At 43.5% G+C, this 23,829-nt stretch overlaps 1 protein-coding gene and 1 long non-coding RNA gene across 4 annotated transcripts in view; one reads left to right on the forward strand and one right to left on the reverse strand.

Moving 5' to 3' along the window:
- Positions 1-23,829, forward strand: part of LOC111251640 (uncharacterized) — a 327,887-nt gene that overhangs the window by 111,226 nt on the left and 192,832 nt on the right. The window lies entirely within an intron of this gene.
- On the reverse strand, positions 11,965-23,803 carry LOC147755157 (uncharacterized). Its single transcript, XR_015329447.1, has 2 exons — positions 17,419-23,803; positions 11,965-16,978 (listed from the first exon to the last, which is right to left on the reverse strand). It is a non-coding gene; the product is annotated as an uncharacterized LOC147755157 (long non-coding RNA).

Consider the following 23,829-nt stretch of genomic DNA (forward strand, 5'->3'; position numbering starts at 1 on the left):
TGAATGCGTAACGCCGTCCTCGACGTAGTCACCATTGTCACCATTACTACCACTAGCGTAACCTCTTTCCTCTTTTTCTCATCGCTGTCCTCTGTACGTCGATGGCGGCATCGAAATCGGAGTCGATAGTCTATCATGACCGCTATAGCCGAGATCATACGTTGTAGGGAACGAGTGGCAGGTAGCCTGTCGTAGAGGCCTAGAGCCGTGTAGGACCAGCCACTGGAACTAGATCAAATTGGGCTGGGTCACGCCAAGGTCTCAAACAAGCAAGAAAACGGTAATAGTTCACTGATGTTGTTATTGTTGTCGTATGCGGGGGCGCATGGTCGTTCACTCCGTCCCTTTGTTGATTTACAAGCAGCGGCAAATTTCGCTGGTCGCGTTGAGTCGCTAAACAAATCACAGCCCTTTTATAGCTGGCAAGTACGTGTTCGTATCTACTCCATTTGCGTTTCACTCGGTGTAACATCAGTAAAAGAGGAAGAACCAAAAATGTTTATTCTTGTAGCAAAGAATAAATGCAAACGCCTTTTCGACCTTCAGCGTCTCCGCGCGCTCCTTTGTCGCTCATAGGTGAACCAACGTAACCGAGTAATTTTATGCACAGCAAGCGATCGCCTTCATTACTATACATGGAGAACTAGACGAGCAAAGCGTAAAAAGTTTGTGATACGTCTATATAATGAACGTCTATGCTGAAGTGGCAATAATGTAAATAATTATTAGCTATATTAACTGGAACTTTGGAGCTAGCTTTGGATATTACCAAGCTTAACAAAAAATTTTATCTATTTTTAATTAGCAACAATAACTTAGCAACAATGATCGGATATAAAATATAAAATAATTAATCATCAGTAATCACATTTAGTATCCGATAGTGTCACGGCAGGTGTTAGGGCCTTGGCTGATTCAAAATACCATAGTGGTATTTGTGGCATGAAATAATCGAGTTTAAAATAACTCGTACGTAGATTGCATTAGAAATCTCATATGATATTTAACTTTAGCGCTCGTGCATCTCTAATCTGTAAGACACAGCAAACTATTTGCCTGGCGCAACTGCATAATAAAAAGGTTCAACTTTAAGATCCACTACTACCGCCACAAACCCGATCTTGTAATATTCAACACGAACGTGTATAGCATAAGGAGTGTTAGCTTTTTGTCGCTTGACCCGTCCATTTGACGAATCCGTTTGTGTCGCTCGAATGTGGGCACCACAACGCGCGCAGTTATTTAGGTGAGTCGGCCTCATCAGCGCGGGCGCTCTGCCATTCCCTTGTAACACTGCAACAGCCTGGCCGGCTCTGGCTCGCCCCGGCGTAATTCGGCCTTAACCTAGTCCCTATTATATGACTGATTTCGTAACACCTGCCTGCGAGCGCGATTAAGGCGGTTTGACCCAGCTTAACGTGCTGTGTGAGGCAGTCCTTCGGGTAATCCGTACCGTTCGTACCACTAGGCAGTGCGAGATCTCTAGTCTACGCAAGAAGTTGGTAGCAATACTACAAACAAATAGTTTCCGTTAGATGGCTGTAAGAAGCAGCATGGGGCAGTCAAGAAGACTCGCTTTACACCGCAAGCTATCTTTGACCGAGCTCGGAATCTGAATAGCTCTTGGTTGGTCGCTGCTATCGACCTCACCCTGCGCCACTCTTTTTTGCGTCCCTTTTGGGTCGCTCAATCCACTGCTTCTCCTTAGCCTTCCTGTTCCCACCTCGGACTTATTTCTACTCATAATTATTCCGCGGATGGCTACTAATAACTCGCGCCCTTCGCATCGTTACGTTTGTCTGCTAGTAGTGATGGATTACAAATGGCAGCCGTAAACGTATCAGCCAGCGAGGAATCCACTTTTAACTGCTTGCTTTACGAAGCACTCAGCTCGTTTGCGGCCAGTTTCCTATTTATCATTACTCTGTACGCCTCAGACACCGTTAGCCGCTCTAACAGTAGCGCTGCTGTTAGAGCATGGCTACGTCATAGCAGGTGGCAAAGGGAGCAGCGAAGAAAGTCTAGCAGACATAGTAAACAGATTGCTATGGCGTGCTACGGAATTACACGAAGCAATGAAGTGCATTTAAATAGACGAGGCGACACGGCGTCTGAGACTATGACCTACTTATTATTACAATGATAATATATCATCATGCGTTTGTCGTTGCTTTAGTAGTTGTTCTCCTTTCTGCGCTTCGCGCTGTCGCTGCCGTTCTTGTTGTTATTGCTTCTTGGAAGTTTTGTATAAAGGTACAGCGCTCTTCTACAAACACAACTACGTCAATGTATGCGTCTGTGACCACGCGTTAAAGTAATGGAGCATTGTTAGCAGTAAGCTCTTGCCTAACCTTACTTCCCTTTTCCTTCTCCAATAGCCCCTGCTAGCGCTACTGTTATTGGCGCTATGATCGCAGCTCCAGCTGCTGCATGGAGCTTATTCGGCTCGCGCAGGCTCAGGGCAGCAGAACAATCTTCCAGGCTTCCATGCATCTACATACAACACGGCCGACACGTGGTTAACACACGCATGCCTAACAATAGATAGAGCTTACTGTGCTCCTCATCGCTGGTATCTGATTCCATTACAGAGCGATTCTTCAACGTCGTTTTTCAAAGGGACCGCAACAACGACGGCGCAGCGATGGCACCTTTAGTATCTGCCTGTTTCGCTCTTGCGACCGGTTTCGTTTGTCTGTCTGTCTGTTTCTGCATGTGTGCGTGAACGTCTTCGTCGCATCCCCTTATACTAGTTTATCGCTGCCTTTCAAGCGTATCGTCTTTATCTAGTTTTGTTGACGATCACCCAGCGCTTAACGCAAAAAGGTCTGCGTTAGTTCGGCGTATGGTTTCTACTTCCTCTAATGTCTGGGTGCCTAATGGAGCTCGCGTGCCGAGTTGTTATGCCAACGCGGGAGTTAGTCATGGAGCTCGTCTCCTGACTACCCAAACCCTTAGACTTTTCATACACCATTCTTTATTTCAGTCTGTGTCCTGTGACGATGCTTAAAGTATTTGAAAAATAACCAAAATGGGAAGATTTAAAAGGATACAGACAAGTGAAAGACGACAATGCTAAAGCCGGGAGACCTAGGAAACGAAATCGTGGAGCTGTAATCCGCTGGAGAAAAAGCCTCGTAGTCTTTAGATTATCTAGGTTACAGAAGAAGGACGTTGCTGAAATGCTGCTTGATCCACCACAGACATTCTGTTCTAAATGCATCCTGCAACGATTTAGGTTGCGTCGCAGGCGTAGTGGGTTTCGGCCAATGAAATTCAACGCATTACGGAGGCGAAAGGAAATCAGTATATATATATATATATATATACATATTATATACTGTAAACGATTACGACAAACGCGACTTAACTTTTGTCGCAGTTAAAGAAGTGGCCCTATTGAATAGAGACTAATTTTTTTGGTCCTATAGTACAGTCGAATTTTAGCTTGTTGTTCTTATCGGCAACTCCTGGACTGTACATATTTTTCTGCTTTGCATCAAACATTATCAAGACGACCCAGATTGACTTGTCACAGCGCATAGACGTACGTAAACACGTATATATTTTTAGAATCTTAAAACCGTATGTAGAACAGGTCGAAAAATGGCCGCGCAATGCTTAGGGCAATTTTCGCGAGGGCTTGTTAAGGTAACGTCAAAATTCGTCAAAAAAACGTCAAAAAAGGTTTGTTTATTTCAACACGGGCCGCTCTACACATGTTGCAGGCAACATAAAGCCCACTGTATCTAGCGTGAGCAGGAGGGGCAAATACCTGGTGGCTTGAAAACTATCAGCAGGTATGCCTCGGTTGGGTCGATGATGGAACCGTTACGCAAAATCACGCAGTAGAGGACTCCTAAATGTCTGCCAACTACAGGTCATGCGTTCAGATACAAACAACGTAGAACACAAATAACTAGAAATAGATGTTTCTCAAAATGTTTCTAACTATATTTTGCATACTGGATCCCGAAAATTGGTTGCGGCAGCCGTGCTACCCTTGCAGTAATCCTTTATCTATAGCTGTGCCAGCCTGACAAATGTTAACATGTAGAGAAATTTAATAAGTATGACTTAAAATGTGATGTGTGAGAGCCTCTAAGCTACATTTCAACTATCTCTTACGTCGTAACGTAGGTGCAACAGCCAGCTAAATCAGGTAAGGATATAATTTCCGCAATCTATGTTACTAAGGGGTAAGTAACAGAGTGCGCTAAGACAAGTGGAGCTATGAAAGTACAGGCTAATCCTGCACTATATATATAGATTTGTATGTTTGTGAATGTATGTATGTATTGTTAGACAATTTTGCGTTGATGGCAGCGCTGCTGACTAACTGGAATTCGTGCATTTGGAGCATGCGAATCATCATTTGGCGCCCTCGCGAGCCTCGTTCGCTGCAGCCCCGTTCAGCTGCCTTTTGCTCTCATCCAATGGATCTTGCTGGCCAAGATTATAGTTCTCGCTGCCCTACTAGATGTTCGCTTTTGAACGCAACTCGCTTCCCGATCCCTTCAAGAGCGTTCATACCCCGTTATCCTTTACCCGCCTATCTCGTCGTCGTGGTACTACCCTCGCATCTTCTCTACGATAACGGCAAGACCAAAACTCCCTAAAGTCATCCTATCAAAAGAGCTATGTACTACCCCTCTTCTTCTTGTGCCGCTGGCGTTTCATTCGCTCACACATCTTTTACACATCAGCTCTCAATCCCTTAGTTATCGGCTCTGTATGGCGTGGGTCGCCGCATTGCTCGATCCCTACGCGAAATATCCGAAGCACCACAAGGTACTAAAGGCTCAAACGAACGAATGTTTCTTTCTTGTACGTTTTCGCCTTCGTCTCTCTCATCCTCAAGAGTTACTACACAATTCTCTCGCTGAGGAGGGAATCTGTGGCCAAACAGGCGCTCGCTCGGAACTGGAACCCGTGCACTGCCAGCATACCACCTAACGGCACCTAACACCGCTACTGCGGTTGTAGTGACTGGCCTGGCTGCTGCGTCTGCGATTCTGTAGAAAGATAAATGAAGTTCATAATATGCGCCTCCCACCTTTAGACCTCAAAGCACCACTGCCAACGCCGCCGCCATACTTTACCTTCGCGGCTGCTTCCACGGCCATCCCCCACGGCCAGCAGCCTCCAAAACAGGCACCCGTTCGCCCGTTTTGCCGGAGTTGTGCCACCTCTTCGTCAACCGCCCCTTATACGTCCATTATTGAGGCAAGCGGCAGTAGCTATTGCTGTAGACAGAATATCGCTTCTATTACTGCTGCTACTGCCATCATGGTTGCTGCACGTTGGCTGGATAGTCAGACACTGGATACGTTGCACATTGAACAACCGAAGTATCACCATCAGCCCCAACCACTCTTACCATTTTCGCTGTATAAGCAGCAAAAGCACATTACAACAACTACCATTTTCCTAGCCCCCCCCCCCCCCCCCGCGTCCGCGTCCCACGAGCATTACTTGAACCCTCGGTAGTCACAACGCCTGGGGCGACAGTTACGACAATGAACGTCTACCATGGCTGATGCTGTCGCTGCTGTTTTGGTGGGGTGTGGCAAAGGCTTATTTGCACCCTCAGGGCTCAGCTCCACTTCTAGTTACAGCAAGAAACACAACGCGTATTATACAATCCTGAATGTGTGACTGAACCGCAAAAACTTGAGTTTAGACATTCGTGGAGCATAGCTTGGACGTAAAACCGACGCACTAAAAGCTTGTAGCTAGGACCTGTACCTAGATTTAGCCTTTAGTGAGCTAACAGTGTGCAATACCACACAAATATCCAGGACTGGCTTACTATACTATTAAGATTTCGATTTTTAGTAAACCAGTACAGCTCTTCTGAACGATAGTAGTTCGCAGCAAACATCGATGAAGGCTAAAATAGACAACATTTTAATTTTCTCACATAGAGGTTTAAAGGGCTGATACCAGATTGATCAACAGTAATCTGTATTATCATGAACATAAATACTCAAGTTTTTTTTTGTGAGTTAACAATGAAAAAGATTTACGGTACAGCTGTGGTATCACACTTCCCAGTTGCTGAGGTGCGAAGCAATGAGGTTTACGATCTATTATACGAATTGATTGTATCATAACTGTTACAACACTAATAAGGAATAGTACTTTATCACACTAGAAAGATAATTATAGTAAATTGTAATTACTTTCATAGTGTTCATAAACTACTATTCCATAAAACATGAAAGCGTTTCCTGTAATGCAGTAGGCTGCTTGTTCCCTACAGTATGGCTGGCGATATTTTCAACCATCGCATCGTGTAACTGTACTCTGAGAGTCCGTATTTACAAAGACACATGCATCAACATATCGCTGGTAAGTGAATCTAATGACAGGGCAAAAAGGAAGCTTTGTGCATGAATTAGGGAGCAGATTTGCCTTACGCTGAAACACAGCAGGGATTATGTAATCCTTCATCTATTGTACCCTGTCGCTCTCCTATACATCCTATGTATCAAGGAATAGAACGGGTTTAACACCAAATCCGTTCTGTTTCGTGAAGAGTAAAAAAAGAACTTGATTTTCTTTTCGCTACAGGGATCATTAATGCAAAACAGATTTCCTTCTGCACGCTGTCTCACATCGTGTCCAGAACCGACATAGCGCGTACGAGGTTGCTGTTGTCGTCACGGCTCTGGTTGATGACGCTGTCACATTGTTGTTGTAGCTGAGGGCAGAGATCATTCTCTGAAAAATACTACTTGGATAGAGTTGGGAAAAATGTCCTTACTAAATATTACGTACCGAAATGGAGTATTCTAGAAAGGATGGCGGGTTTATTCTGTTCAGGACAAATTTCAAATGGCTCCAACCGCATTGGGTATCCTTGGTGGCTAGAGAATAGTTTATACCCTTTCACAATCGAGTGAGTTATACGAAAGCGTATATACAAGCATTCTTACGTCAGCATTTACTTTAAAAATCAGTGTCGTCGTTCTTTTACGCGAATTTACATTTTTTCAGCAAACCGAATAAGTCAAGGGTCAGTGTCCTTAGATATCATAGGCATACCCTACCCTGAAAGAAAGGAATATTTTAGATTACAAGATCATGACTCTCTTATTTAATGCAATACTTCAGAGGAAGCCTTCACTGGCCAGAATGTTTATTGAACAAAGGCGAAGGCAAGAATGGTGTGGTTGTTGTGGGGTATAAATGAAGATCGCGGGTTTCTTTCGTGGGGCAACTGACATGCTCCACGCTTTTATGGTATGGTAGCTGCGATTTAATGGGTTATCGGTTATATTGAGCGCGCGTATATACCTACCAAATATGTGCCTGAAAGAAATCTCATCTTTGGAGTTGCCCCTATTAGAACGTTTGTCCTGCTAAGATATCGAACCCATCACAATGTGCTTGAAGAAGCGACGTCTAGACGAATAGACTAGTTCATTCGTGCCAGAAATAGGTGTCATAGTATTATGTTGCATTCGCTATAGGAGCATTTATACTTTAGCGATTGAATAAGCGGCTGAATGAACACGTTGAGTTTCGGAAAGTGAGTACCACGTGTTTAAACATAGGCTCGCCCCTGGGCTCTCTTGACTCACCCCGTCGTTGTGTAGCAATAAAGCGGTTTTACTCGTTCTCCTCTCGTACTCATGATCAGTGTGACTGCATTTATGCTCTTTCTTTTGGTTTTTGTGGCCCTTATCACTACTACCGCAACTGCAGCCCGTCGGCAGTTCTGAAGCTTTCGCCGAGATACTTCTTCGGACAAACCAATTCGAGCTTCTCAGCATTGCCTCAAATGCTGCAGTAGAGAAAAATTTTAAAAACGGAGAATACGGCGTGATCACTCTTGAGCTTCGGATATAGTGAAAACGATGTAGGCATATATGTGAGTGTGAATATATATGCCACAAAAAAAAGTAAGGCGTTTTGAGGAGCGAAATGTGTTCAGTTGTGCCATTCGTGAAGAATAGATTGCCGTTTCATCCTATCGTTGACTCACAGTTACCCCCTCTACAAAGGGGAACTTGTTGCCGCCGCCTTGTATTCGCTTTACCAGCTTCTAACGAAGAAAAGTCATAGACGCTCAAAATAGTAGACGTGCCTGTTACGTTGCCAAGACATAACACGCAAAAGTGCGGAATGATGGAAAATAAAATGAAAGGGATATCAAAATAGAATGGCTGTGAGATTTTTAGGAGGGTTCAGGCGAGGCGAAAGAGATCACCTTCAAACATACTTGTACTATTTCATAGCTAACGCCGCATGCTTCAATTGCACAAGGAGATGACACATTTAGGATGGCATGGCCAAGACGAAAGAATCCTGCGGGCAGGGGCAATGATAGAAGTGGTAAATCATTTTTGAGTGTTTGTCGTCTCTGCGCCACAGTTCTATCCACTTATGTTTTCTTAGAAATGAGTGGGAGACAAAGATAGATGAATGTTTTCTGTTGTCGAGTTCCTGGGCAGGGAGCCGAAGGTGCTATACGAAGAGATGGGAGTGTTCTCTCCTGTACGGAAAGCTTCCAGACGGAGCCTAGGCTTAAGCAAACATCTGCCTAAGAAATTTGCCGACAAATAGCGACTAACTCGCATACATCTTTACATTATTACTATTCGTAGTTGATCCACACGATTATCGTCAGTTAGCCACACAGCTCAGAGAAAGTGACTGATTTCTTTGCCAACGTAATCAGCATCGCCATACTCGTTGTTACCGTCATAATCGTTGTTATTATTATTGATACTTGGGGTTTCGTCGTCGTCACTATAAGCATCATAAACATGATGATGCATAAAAGGAGAATCTATTATTCTTCATTTGTCATGTACAATTTTTCTTTAGTCATATATAACCGTCAGTGCAAAAAGCGAAAGAAAAGGAGATATCTTGCAGCCAACCTGGTCGCATATCTTCAGTAGCGCCCAACAATTTCAACCTGTACTAAATGCATTCGCTTCCTTTGTGTACCCTGTCGACGGCTAACTGCGCGAACCCATACTTTACAACAGAAAAGTAGAACAAAGTGGGTCTGGCGCATATGACCTCTCCCTATACACAAGGGTACCAGAGACGTACGAATGAACATCAATGTTCACATACGGTTTCTCTTGGCTGCGCGTAACTTACCCCGTTGGGCCAATAACAGCTTGTTCGGCATTATCGACAACCACAACAACATCAACAATAACAACCACAAGTATTGGAGTTGCAAGTGGGTATTCTGCTGCCCCGCAGCTCTCATAGCTATCCCGATCATTTAAGCGACTAAAGCAGTGTAAGTCTTGCTTACAAAATTAGCTGTTAAATTAGAGCATGTATTCGCAGTGCGATGTTGCGTTCAGTTTGTACTATATTTGTTTGTGTTTACGATTACGGTCCCGTAATCTGCTAAGGGAATTTCAAGTTTAAGTCAAGTTATAGTAGTAGAAGCAAATGTGGTCGCTAGAGACATCTTCTAGAAGTGATGGTGGGCCACTTTTCTCATTCGGTTGGGAAGAGCCACCGCAAACCCAGCGTTGTCTAGTTAGTGGTTCGTTGAGTTCACTGAAACTCCTCCTGCTACTGTTGGAGCTAGCTAGCCTCGATATAATGTTGAGATGCCTAGGAAATGCTGAGCCTAATTGTAGCCTCCGTTGAAATGCCACCTCCGAGTGGCTGTTGGTGAGCAGAAACTGGGGATTTCTATGGTCTTGCCATAGCAGCATACAACCTCGTTCGCCAACTGCCAGCAGTAGAAAGCCTGAGCGAAGGATAGGATGAGCGTAAAGGACATCGTTTTACTGAGCAAATACACTCGGCTGCCGGAAAAGAGGCAGTCAAGACTGTGCCTGGCCCAACGTACCCAAAGAACTACCGACAACACCCAAAGCAATAACTGACTCTGGTTTCTCGACACAATTTGAAATTGCCGCTCTTTAAAGAGGAAGACTGATCGAGAGCCAAAAGCGCCACAGTAGTAGAAAGAAGAAAGAATTACTGTAAGACTTACCAAGAAACTTCCCAAAAGGGTTTTCCGTGAGAAATATGGGGTTTCCGTTTGGGAAAGACCCATATGACAGCGATTGCAAAGGACCAGACATGAAAAAGAAGTAAGAGAGAAATAAAGAATCGTGTCCCATGAAAGGGATCTCTTGCTCACTTTCTTTTTCCTGACCTAATCTCCGCCCTAAATCGTAGTATACATCTAGGTAGGATCCGAAAATACCTACTTCTTCTTCATCTCTGAATGTTCTGGGTAGCAATTATCCTTTGTTAAAGAAGTCGACAAAAACGTCGTTTTGCCACGAAAGGTGACAGTTGTTCAGTTTCGTTCGACAACTCTGCGTTAATTTTGGACCGATTAAAATCAATCGGTACTTGTTTAACATGCATTTTTAATTTTGCAAACGTTTCTATATGGTCTATTTTCATTCTCCGCGTTTTCACTTCTCCAGTAAGTACCACCAATGTAGTACAACAGCAAACGTAACCGGATATGAAGGTTTCATGCTTTGTCGCTCTGCTTGAATTCGGGATTGTGCTTCAACCAGTAGCACGAGGGTAAACGCTTTAGCATCTAAAAGCAATACATTTTCAGATTGATCCTCACTCGTACAGTGGTCTTTTATTTTTGTTTATTTTGAAGCATTGGCCTGCTATTCTTGCTTATGTTTTTGTTGCAGCATTTAGGGGTTGAGTAATCTCCGGCCAGTGAACTAATTGGCTATCGGTCTTAAACTGACTAAGTACCATGCAGGCGACGATGGAAAGCTAGATTCCTACCCGGCACTTGATTCGATATGACATTTACGGTAGATATGGCCTCCGTGCGGCTGGTGGTTGAGGTCAAATGAAGTTATTAGGCCCTAATTGATAGATATTACAAAAACTGGCACAACACTGAGAGGCGAAGGCGAACCGACGTTTTTCGTCGGTTCGTCTTCGCCGATGCTCAGGAGTATCGCTAGTTGATTTTCCGTATTGCCGCAGCCCGAGGCCAATTTGGGCCGCGAAACACGGACCGACCTGGGTACAGTTCTGTTGGGTCGCTGCTCGAGGGTCAGACAAAGACGAAGAAAACAACGAGGTCGGGTGAATTTGTTGGCTTGTCCTAATTTGAACTTGGTTCGCGAGTCGTTTTAGCTTCGCCTTTGCGTCATCCGGACATGTTAAGGAAAACAAGGTCCAGCTAACCCCTCTCCTAGTCAGTGCCATCGAGAGTGAGCTTGACATGTCAAGCTCCAGATCCTGGAATCATCGCGGCAAAGCTGCGGCGGCTATAGACTACTATGCTCGAGCCCTGAGCGCCTTGTTCGCCCGCGTAAGAAGGCCCCATTTCCTTCTTCTGCATACAGAAATTTTGCACAGGTGTGAGAAGAATATCCTTGGCTTTCGGCAAGCATGTAAGAGGAGATGCTTTAAGAACAAACTCCAATTCCAGATTGGATCTCGTGCCCGCGGGCGCCTCCACGCTACCTCAGTCCCTTCTCGCTTGCCTTCTTCTGCGACAGCTGCGGAATACGGAGGGAGAAAAGGCGCAACGAGAACTACTACAACTACCACTAGACCGGGACAACAACAAGGATAACGAAATAGTAATAGCTTGTTTGCTGCTCTTTTGGATCGACTGACTGGCTTCCGGGGACTGCTGCAAAGACCATTCAAACGATATACGGCGCCTACTATGAGAACACGCCTTGCTTGTCAGTCAGGAAAACACGTTGCTATCAAATTAGTTTTGTCACCACCACTTTCCTTCGTGATTACGTTGAATTGAAATAAAACACAAGGAAAGCTCGTCCTTCTGTATCTATAAAGTCTTTTAATAAGCCCTTTGCATAAGAGCCTACAGCTCCATGTCGAAGAGCAATACTATATCGAAGGCTAGAGTAAAACGGTGCAAAATTGCTGCAAAAATTAAATTAATATTCTCTATCTGCACCGGTACAGACACCTAAGGGTAGCTAAAAAAGGTAATTAAGCAAAATATACAAAATGCGACTAATTTTATTCGTTTGACGCGTTCGAACTTGGATCGAGTATATAGTTGAGAAAGTTTTCCAAAAAGACGCTGCAGTGGTATGACAAAAAGGACATAAGTTCCGATTGACTGCTGTGATATAGTCAAGCTAAACAGAGTATTCAGTTCTCTTACGGGGGCGATCTGGTGGAACTACCCACGCTCAATTATAGTAGCGGCAGTACTAGTAGTCCAAGAGTACCGTAAAGACAGAGCTTTTCTAATCCCATCTCGATCTGTCTTGAAAAGCTTAGAAATTAAATTGAGACTCTTTTTCACCGTTGCTGCGTTTGCTCAACGACGTCCCGTTCCAGAGACGGCTTTTTAATTCCATCATCAATTAATTCAGCATTATTATTGTTGCTTCTGTCGTCGGTGTAACTTCCGTGGGGTTCTTTATTACCACCGTATGGTGCGTCATATTGTCTTTCCGCTCCCTGTAGTTGAACCGTTGTATCCCAGCTAGCTTGCGACCGGCCAACTACTCAGTTATCCCCATGCCTTCCTCGCTCTCCCGCCACCGGAACGCTGCAAAAGGTTTGGTACCTGAAGCACTCGTCTGAGCCTTTACGGCTCCACGTGGCCGACTCGCTTTAAAGTAGCCTAACATTTCGAGAAAAGCTGGGGGTATACTTTAGGTACAGTCTCAGTTTCCGTTTCTATGTGTGTGTGCGTGTCTCTTTCTAATCTAAAGTCTCCGGTCTGAGTGATGCCTCTGTGTCGCAGGGCCGACCAAAGTGGCTTGCAACTTGATCTTCTGCTAGCTTCCCACGTTTCGCTGATCGTGACTCAGCACGTATCATGTACTCCATGCAGTGAGAATAAAATAAGGTTACCTTCCTACAACGGCGTTTGTGTAGCCGTGTGTGTGTGTGTGTGTGTGTGTCTGAGAGAGATTTGAAGAGTCAATTGAATGTTTGTATGATGAGCTATCGAATACTGTTCACCGTACGGTCGGATAGACGATGCAGACGAAAATCGAAGGTTGTTATATTTATGCGGTAGGCTTCAGAGGTTCCATGCAGTCTGGTTACCAGTACATTGATGACAAGCGGAAATATTCGACATCCTATGTACACCACTTTATTCAACCTAGCTATATACGTAAATAAATATCCAACATTACACTTTAAGCATGTAGCAAGATGATAGTTACAATGTGACGTTAAAGATTATTGCGTCTAAACGAGTCTAAGCATTAGATATTGCTGACATGTACTTATTTATTATACTGTAAATGGTTTAGGGTGCTAATAGACACATAGTACAGATAAAGTATAATACGACTAAAGTTTCGATGGGCTATATTACCATATACGTCCGTTATATTCCTCAACTTTTCCAGCGGCAGCAGGCGATAATGCGCCGTTGACATCTTACTATTCGTTGTCGTTATTCTTGTTAATAGAATATGATGAGGCGCTACCATGGGGTCTAGAAGGAGATTGCCGCGTCGCTTGTGCTACAGCTGTAACCGATAATGTCGACTGACGGACGACGGTAGCATTTGCTCTTCAGTTCAGCCTGGCTGCTATTTTGTCTATCTGTCTGCCTACCTGTCTATAGCATAAATTAAATCAGGCCCCATGAGAAAGCCAGTCTTGAAAAATTCGCCATACTTACCCCTGTTGAGGAGCTCACAAAACCGCGACCGCTGCCGTCGCCGTACAGCGAGACGACAATATTATTGCCAGCAGCGCTATTACTAGCGCAGTTGCTGCTATGACAGTTCGCTCAGAACCATGTCTACGGTGAATTGAAATCCTCATTTTACTGATTTGCATCACTAAGCCTTTCGAGTACCTATTTTACTTGACGGTTCGACTCACTGTTGTGTGTGGCCAATGCCCTTAATGCCAACGCTGGTAGTCAGAATAGAAGCAGTAATGGCGTCGGCGGTTATTAGACTTCACCACTTGAACTATCGCCACATTTGTCGTCGCTAGAAACCTCTTGTGGGGGAAGGGGGGACCAATTGGTCAGCAGCTGCCATCTCCTACATGATCGTAAGCGAGTTTTTTACGCCAAAAAAAAAGTTAAGCGGAGGAAATTATGGGAAACAGACACAGACAGACAGATAGGTAGGTAGGCACGCAGGAAACCAGTAACGCGGAAACACCGGCAACTACGACGGCACTGCTTTTGTTGCTACCTTCAGAAACACCAAAAGAGAATTAGAAGAAGTAAAAGACAAAGAAGCAGAAAAATAGTTGGAACCAGACGGAAAAGTGGAACAAAGATGAACAGGGTTTTGGATTGAAGTTGGTGTTTTTTCTTCATTGTGAGCTCATCCTTCACTCTCAATCTTTGCTCCTCAAGCATCTTATTCTGCCTTCGCTTCGCAGTCTCTGGTCTTCAATCTTTGGATTTTCCCAGTTAGAGCTTGCTACGCAAGCTGTTATTGCTAAGACGGTTTCGTGATAACAGCAGCGGTTGCGGTGGGAACAAAGTCGACGTAAGGCGTCTGTCGCTTAAGTTGCTCTTGACATTACGCGAGGAATGTTTCGCGAGATGACTAACCCTCTGCTCCTAAACGTGCGACGGCGAAATTTACGTATGGATAATAAATCATCTTAACCTTTTGGTAACTCACCAGACAAAAAATACATTCTCAAATTTGAATCATGACCGAGACTCGTAATATGAATGTATGTGGTGAGATATCCATAAGACGACACACAGACGTACAACTGAGCACTTGCACTAAACGCATGTACAAGTCTGCACTGACGCGTCTTACAGAAACAAGTGTACATGTATACATTGACTCAATGGCGCTACACTGAAGGAATCAGAGATGCTCATCGACCGAAGATAAAGGATTGCTTCACTTACGATGATGGTACACCATCGGTATCTCGGTATGGAGCACGGAACTCTAGCGTCCCCTTACAATTGCCTGCCCCTTCGACGAAAACAACATTGGGTGTTTCCGCTTCCGGTGTTTACGCTACAAAGCGCGGCAGGCTTGACTTTTGTCCTCCTTCCTTCAATTCCGAAGGGAAGTTCCTGTGACCTTTTTTTTTTTGTATAAGATCAACTACTCGGCTCTCATCAACACAGCACCCTTTCTTAAAATCTGGTATGTTCATGTATACCATACGTAATTATACGCAAGATGTGCCTCACAATGGACCAGCGAAAGTGACAAGTTTATATTGTGTTATTTCGATCTCTTGTAAAGTGCAGCAATGGGCCCTCACTGTTTCGTCCAACGGTGAGAATATCCTCCTCTTTTTTTAGCAGAAAGTCTTTTGTACCTCATATGAGGACAGTATAAAAAAAAATTAACTATGCATCACATCGCAAGGAATCACATGCATTTTTTTTACCTTACATGGTTTATGTAAACATGTAACATACACCTAAAGTTCTAAATTTATAACATAGTTTAAGATACGATTCTGAACACGTCAAGTTATAAGAGACAGAAATCAGTAACGACTCTTCCGCAGTCATACTTAGGTATGTCACGTCATACATACATCAGTTCGAAGCTTTCAATAGGTAGCAGAAAGCAAACTATGGCAACTAAGCTAAATAAACAAGTAAAATAACGTTATTTGACCAAAGGTAAACAATTGGGGGCTGGATTACTCACACAAACTGGGTATTACACAAATACTCATGAGGTATTCAATATCAACAATAGGTGCAAGCAAGATCCCGACGCTTCATGGAATTACAAAAAGTATAAACGTAAACGAAAAAAGCGATTCTAAAAATCACTTGAAATGGCTTCACAAAATTGAAGCTATCCCGGTAGACCAGCAAAAACCCGAGAGCTCACTAATAAAACTTGACAAAAAAAGAAACGAAGACCCTACTAACTTATTCATAATAAAGCATAACTTAAGTCTGCATCGAAAGTCTACTTGTAAAGAGCACACGAGCCTTTGCTGAGTTCAACATTGAGAATTCCTAAGAAAATTCGACGAAGCCGCAAATAAGAATCGTAAGAACATTGTCGAGTACATTGTATATATAGCCAATTCTGTATGCAGCAAATACCATTGTATTACATATTAGAGCCCACAAGATCAAAAGGAGCATCAGATGGCTAAGCGTTTTAAACAAACTTCATTTGGGTGTCGAAAATACTCCCGATACTTTTACGGTCCAGACCGATCGTCGAATCGAATCGTTCCAAAAACTCTCTCTACTTTTGCCTTTAAAGTTGTACAGCAGTTGAGACGCTGCAAGTCTCGCACCCTGTCATTCCTTTTCTGGTGTTGTCTAGCCTGCAAAAAGAGTGAAAACGACCCACCAAAAGAGTCGTCCCGTATAGTAACCGAGAAGATGGCTAGCAAAGTCCATGGGAGCACATCCGAACAATACCTAAGAGCTAACTAACTTTGTTGACAGAGCAGATGCCTTCTGCAGTGTCACCAGCAGCTAAAAGAGATCAGGTGGAAAAAGTGGGTGAAACGGCGGGGAAATAATATTGAGATCTGGAGGCAGATCATAGGCAATAGTAGTGTAGATGACCGGATACTGGAGACTCCATGTGAGCTACGGCATTGCCAGTAATCATCAAAGAATACTTACCACAGGAGTAGCCCTATTTAGGAGTGGTCCCATTTATTTCCTAAGCGTAACATCAGACAAAAGATTATGCAATTGTCGCTAATTTCAGGCAGTAGCTTTACTTGCGGACTTTCGGAATTCTTCAACTCCAGTAGAGATCAGTTACAGAAAACGGTGGTTAAAAGCTACGTGGCAATTTTCGAGCACAATCAATTTGGAGCCAACAAAATTAATGGACAATTAAAGACACATCGAACCGTTGCGGAGGGTAGTCATTTGCTAGTCACTGGCGCAAATGAATCTCTACTTACATACGCTAAATAAAACAGACAGTATGATAATAGAAACCGCTGGCGCAACCTTCGCATATAGTACGAGATTTTAGCGAGATTATCAACGTCTTTCTCCACCTATCAGCGTGTCTTGTTTTGCTCCCGATTTATCCCGTTGAACCTCCTGCAATGAACACGCTCAAATGTAATTGCTTCCATAACAAGTAAGCCTCTAGCACTTTCTTTTTTTTTGTTGTTCTGTATAACATCCTTTTGGGTGCGAGGGATATTGCATGTGTCGAGGCGCGGATAGACAGTGAGCATGACGGGTTGTGTATCATATTGTCAATAAACCTATGAGTTTGTCGAGGACATGGTACACTGGATTTTTTTTTCAAGCTGGTTCTTCCTTCAAGCTTTTCGAGCTAGCATATTCCTACTTCTGCCGTGTTTCTTCGTTCGCGTCTTGCATGCGCCATTAGATGATTTCGATTTGACGGATCTGGTAAGATACAAAAGGAACAAAGTAGTAAAAGACGCGTTGATTCGGTTGTGAGAAACAACCAATGGCGTGCGCCGTCGATAAATGCAATGAAAGCGCAAAAGAGGATGTGACTCGCTTACCGTATTTTTGCTGCGCATCCAAACAGGGTACCGCAAGATTTCAGCAACGAGGTTAAGGAGGGCGGCTTGGATGATAGCAGTAGTAACAGCGACAACAACAACAATAACGGTGACGCGTAACGACGGAGGCTGACGCTTGCCCCAGCCATTCTCGCTTATCACCATTTCTCTGGAGCTCCACGCATTTACCGTCTAATGCCTGTCCCCGGTTCACTCGTACGCTTTCCCCATTGCTTAACACAAGCTCATCGTATCATCATCACCACAGTCATACTGATCATCGTATTACGAAGGCAGCAGTGTCATCGTGGTATCCAATAGTCAGTAGCGAGCCGTGAGCACTCAACAAAGGGTGACCAACTCAGAAGTTGTCTGCACTAGCTTGCTCATCGACTGGCCGATCGGTCGACGCCCGAAAAAGGCTCGTAAACCGAGAGAACACAAAAAAGGCCGATTCCTGCAGATGAGCAGAGCAGCTCTCATGATGAGGATCCGCGGGGGAGTAAAGGAGTAGGGCGCTAGGGGCCGAACGATGTAAGGTCCACAAGGAACAGGCAAACTAGAGGTGATCCCGGGAGGGCTTAAAGACTTGAAGCGGCAGATAGAAGTGAGTAGCATTCAGAAGTACACACACACACACACACAGAAGACCAAAGGTCTTCCTTTTTCGTAGCTGGCCAGCTATTTACTACTGGTTACTTGTGTCTTTCCTTTTCTCCACTCATATCCGCGTTTTCCGAGGACAACAAAATGATAAGCTTCCTCTGTTTTCTTCATTAATATGGATAACTTGATGCCCTTGCACCTCTGCAGCGGTAATTTTGCTGCGATACGAGTTTGAATTGATCTCAGTTTGTATCCTTATATAGATAGCTTGCTATCCTTATAACTCAGTATAAGTTATCAAAACGAACGTCTTTATTTGTTGGTGCAGAGTAGACCCCGAAAACGGATATCTTCGGAGCCAACACTTTTCACAGTCAAGTTTCATGCCATAGCTTCAATTATTATCTGCAAAAAGAGGCCAGCCCAGCTGCCAGTTAAATAACATTTTCAAAAGCCATAAAACTAATTGTTCTCTCAAAGTTTTTCGGGATTATTATTGGGTTTTCCTTATCACGGATGTAAATAAAGGGGCCAACAAGTTAGGGAGTATATGTAGTATCTATTAGTTAAGGCATCCATTTGCTAATTTATTAGCTGTGCAAGACCATGCGAAAAACGACTATTACGGCCTTGTGGCGTTGTTCCCTGTTATTGAGAATGGCGAGTTGGCAGACAAGCGGACGAACGGAAAAGGAAAGCGGGCGTTCGTGTTCGTGTTTGCCTGGTGGGCTGCCCGCTCACCCGCTCTAGATATCGTCGCCCCTGCTCGTATTTATCTCGGGCAGGAACCTCATTGTCTCGCTAACTGCAGTCTGCCAGAATAACAAGCTATATACGATTAAATATAGCGGAGGCTGCGCTGGCGGAATATGGGACACGGAAAAGGTCTAGAGTAACGTAATATTGGCAGGGCAACGACGCATCATTTTTCAGCCATTCACGCGCATTAGCGGCCGCCATAAAGGTATATCCAAATCGACGTTCGGCAACCGATAGCCATGCAGCAAGTAAAAGATGCTCTATTTTTGCCCGATTACCGCCTAAGTAGGAACTAACGCTCGATCGGATACCAACAAGGCAAATTCGGATGACAGGTTTCAATCAACTTCTGTTATTATGACTAGTGCTGTGTAATACTACTGCCATTTATGTCTATCGCTGCCGAAAATAGATAATTTTGACATCGGCGGTTAGGGAGTGAAAATTGCGAGGAATGGAAGTATGCGTTTGAACACTGTACGATGGATCGTTAAACGCGAACCGTTTCGTTACTAGAACTACGCTATTTCCGATTATCAGTTTCAAAGCAGCGTCATCGCTATTTTCAGTACTTTCACAATTTGTAAACAATTAAGAGCAGTATTTATTGAATTCTGACATACACAGTCTAAAAGAATATGATTCCAGCAATAAAAGGCATAACAATGTTACCGAGGTTCCATATCGTCGCAAGGGACGTAATCGTGCGTAATATTAAAGACAGTGTTGTGCCTTTGTGTATCCAGCAATGTCAACAAGAAAAGAACAATATCAATGGAGCATAAAAGAAACAGAAATAGACTAGTTTATTTATGTTAATAAAAAAAAAAATAATTAATCATGATAGGACCTCATGCAAAACATTCACTGCAATCCTCTGTTGATCAACAGGGCAGACGTAGTCTTCTTCAGGATCCGTAAAATCAACGAACATATGATTGGGAAAAAGGCAAAGGGAGAAAGTTAAGGGAAAAACGTTTGTGAGAAAAGTCTACACTGCTGCCATTCATATGCACTACTCTTGAGTCGAAATGAAGCCTGTATGTAGGTTGCCTCGTTGGAGAGAAGTACTGAAACCAAGGAAGCATCCAAGAGTTGCATGATCTGTTTCAGTTAATTGAACACACAGTGTTACTATGCTTACCGGCGTTTATGTTAACGTTGCAGAAGCAAGCTAAGCTTTTATAGTTAGTGTTACTTGAGTAACTGTTCAGTACGGAACATGATAGCCTCGAACACTATTTAGCTGAAGAAACTAGGGTTACACGGATGGAGACGTTAGTGGCCCTAGTAGACGAAAAGGGCAAAGGAACAAAACACCCAAAAAACCAAAACCGTTTTAACAGAGAAACAAGCTTCAAACTTTGAGCCAGGACAATTGTACCAGCCCATGCGCAAAAAATCGATAGCGATGCGGGCCATGCCACGGTAACTCAATAACTGTCAATAGTAAAATACATACCACATACATACATATAGAGTCGGCATTTTTTTCTGATATATCTACACACATGTGCTCTGGGTCTAGAAAGGACCTACGTCGTCCTGCAGAAAGCTAGTAAAATGAGTGACTCGATAGGTACAATGACGTTGTTGCGGAAAACGCTTTTTAATATGAGACAATGTAAGATTAATATTTTGCAAAACTGTGCCACTCTAAATGGTTATGATTATCTGCTAATGTCCATGGGGTTTAACTTTCGTGGCCTACTGGAAGAAGATATACAATGAACTGCAGCTGCTGTCACTGCCTATATACCAGCTAAAGTACACACAGTCCCGAAAAGATGGTATGCGCTTGCCTTTTTTAACATATGCTTTGCTTTCGTCTGAGTCAGCCTATCAGGCCATAGGCACGGCATACAAAACTTAATGAAATAAAATACTATCGCGACGTGTTTATATGTGCTTCTCTCAAAAAATTAGTTTCTCTTTATACAATTACGCTTACTACTGTTTTATATTATCTTTTCAACTTGATATCATCATTATCATTATTATTGCGTTCAAACGTCTAGGAAAGTAGGCTTTGGATTTGACGCACAAACGCGACTACTAGCTCTGCCCGTTCTCCAACCCACAAGCAAACGTTGTTTTCTTCAGCAGACTGGTTTCAATGCATTTTTGAAATGATGCTTCCACTCTGGCACAGCAAAAGTTAAGATAGTCACGAACCAGACAGATTCATAAGGGAAATCGTCAATTTTCGAGACATGTCTTTAAACGCAAAGTTAAACGTCATAGAAACAGTAAATAACCAGAAATAAACACCTAACACAGTAAAACGAACAAGAGAGGTTGTTCTGCAAGAAGAAATAGCACCTGAAATTACAAGTTTGTTTTAAGATAACCTTTTCTCCTTTCATTGCATCTACTTTATCTATCACCAACTTCTTAAAGGTGGCCACACACAACCTGGTCTTCTTGAACAGGAAGTTTTAGCCCACCTGCTCAGAAAGCTGAGGTTGACATTTCTCAAGGTTTCTGACTACTTTTTGAAGAAGCAAGCCAAAGAGAGGTTTGACCTGGACGGGGAATGGGCCGGTCAGTCAGCCAACCGCACAGCAGCGAGCTAGACACTTTTCATAGGATGGGAAAGGATAGCATCGTTAAATGTATGTTGTGAAAATGAGTCTCTTTTGAATCAACGAGAGTTGCACAGTATGTAATAACGTATCAGGACGACTCTCGCGCACTTCATATGCTTACGTCTGTCATGTCTTTCCACCTCCTGGCCACGTTTCGAGTAATGGCATCACCAATAGTTAGCAGCAGCCGTAGCACTGAATGTCCAAAGTAATGGCTTGCTTGCGTCGTGCTTCTCGTACAAGTCTATATTATGATACTTCTTGTAATGTTGTATTTTCCAAGGAACGGAGGCGTGTATCTCACTCAAGCTGCTACTTTAGAACCGTATGAGAAGTATAAAGTGGGTCAAAATAGTGATGCCTGATTCGAGTCTACAGATACGATCGCGCCTCTTTGCTAAATGTATTACAGTTACAACAGAAAATGCATATAGAAGCGCTAGTTCTACAAAGCTCGTTGTTCAATGTGAAGCTAAAAAGAGCTGAAAATACAAAGCTAGAGCCAAAATTATCTCTCAGCAACGCGTTTCAAGAAAGGACAAAAGTAAAGCACAACCGGAGTGCCTAAACTTTGCGATTAAGCTAAAGGATTTTTGCCAATACAACCAAGCCATCCTTAGTCATCTGAAGTCTGAATTCGGGCCATAAAGAATAGTAGTTATTCCTCTTCCAGTATAGGCAAATGAAGCCAGGGAAAGCCAGGAGTAGCTTAATGAAGCTCGCTTTATAGAAATCAAATAAAAATGATTCTGTTTCCTTTTCTCATGCTGAATTAGCTTATTGGTTTCATAAAGACTACCTGCTACGAATTCTTGGGTTTCCTCTTTTGATATTATACAGGCGAAACAAAACGAACTTCATAATCAACATGGAGAACTGAACAGTCTGAAATATTTCTGACGCAAATGCATGACATTCCTCCTGTCTGTCGTCCAGCCACTAGGTGAATGTTTTTTTCAATTTATCTCCATGATCCCTAAACGTATTACTCTATTCTTATCCGTATTGTTGGCTTCTTTTCTTTTGCAGGTGAGCTTCAAACACAGGACACAGATTTTCTGCGGTGGCCTACACCCTGATTCACTACGGACATGGAAAGCAAAGACGGTGTGAATCCGCCCAAAGGGTAGAAATATTGAGAAAGAAAAAGCCTAACTCCTTGTAGCTAAAAAAAAAAAAGTTAGAAGTATTGCCAGCCGTAGCTATGATAATACGAATAAAGAAGGTGGCCGAAGAAGAGAAGTAGGGTATGAGCGTAGGACTGCCACTTGTTAACATTATTGAATACTCTCATGGAGGCAAAGATCTTAGATGAACCGCCAGTACGCACAGGAATCGACGAGGGAGTAATCTGTGCGTAAGCCGGCAGGGTATGAACATAGCTCCGACATATAGACTGTAGCAGACAGACAGTCGCAGACGTAACGGCTACGTAGAGTGCAGCCAGAGAAATAGGCATAGAGAAAGAGGGACCAGACATCGTAGTAAATCATCATAGTCTCCCTCAAGCGTCTCCTACGCATGCCACATCTTAATTACTTCTTTCTTCTCCCATTTGAGTCCATCTGGGTTGATGCTGCTTCTGGGGTAGAGCTTGAAGTAATACTGCCTCCCTGTAGGTCCCTCACAATTATTCCAGGCTTCATCCAGGCCGGCGTCAGTATTGGAGCGGCGGCGACGGTGGCTTCGCTCTCGGCACAACCATCTGGAGCTAACTACAGTTAACCCGCCCTGCGCTCTCCTCTCAAACGAGAGTATATCCGGATGAACAAACACTTCATCAGATATCCGTCCGTTCCTGATTCCACATTTAAGCCTTATATGTTGTACAAATCATAGCGTCCCCACGATAATGCCCTAGGTCCACCTCCGTGAAACGCAAAAGCTCTGTAGCTGTATCGAGAGTGTAACCAACAGGCGGCTACCGTAGTCCATGACATCTACTTTGGCGGCCCGCAGCCGCTTAACTAGCCGTTTTACATTCGTTAATAGTTTTCTATGTGCTCTTTTTCCTGCAGTATCCACCACAGGAAAATGAGGAATGAAAATAAGATACAAGTTACTCACTCAACGTTATCATTAGCCTAGTAGAAACCAAAGCTGTAAGGTCACAAAAAAGAGAAAAAGTGAGAGGCACGCATCCGAGAATTTAGACATTCGGAGAAAATCAATGTTTGCGCACCGTGGCAATTACCTCGTTCATTGGTGCAGACCCTTTTGACCACTGCCCGAGATCCAGTAACACAACAGCAGTAGTAATCACAGTAGCAGAAACGGTAACAAACGATGGATAATATTTCGGATGTTGTTCTCGCTTTATGTGGGCCTTACTTAGCCGTGTATCTGGGCCTGTCTCATGGATATGTCATTAATTACAAATCATTGATATTAGCATTTTGTGTCGCCTCCGGTCACCGTTGTAGTTACAGCAGTTACAATTGTTGTCTTCAGCACAGGT

The sequence above is a fragment of the Varroa destructor genome, unplaced genomic scaffold (assembly GCF_002443255.2).
Source record: "Varroa destructor unplaced genomic scaffold, Vdes_3.0 BEIS01000005.1, whole genome shotgun sequence".
NCBI classification, from domain to species: domain Eukaryota; kingdom Metazoa; phylum Arthropoda; class Arachnida; order Mesostigmata; family Varroidae; genus Varroa; species Varroa destructor.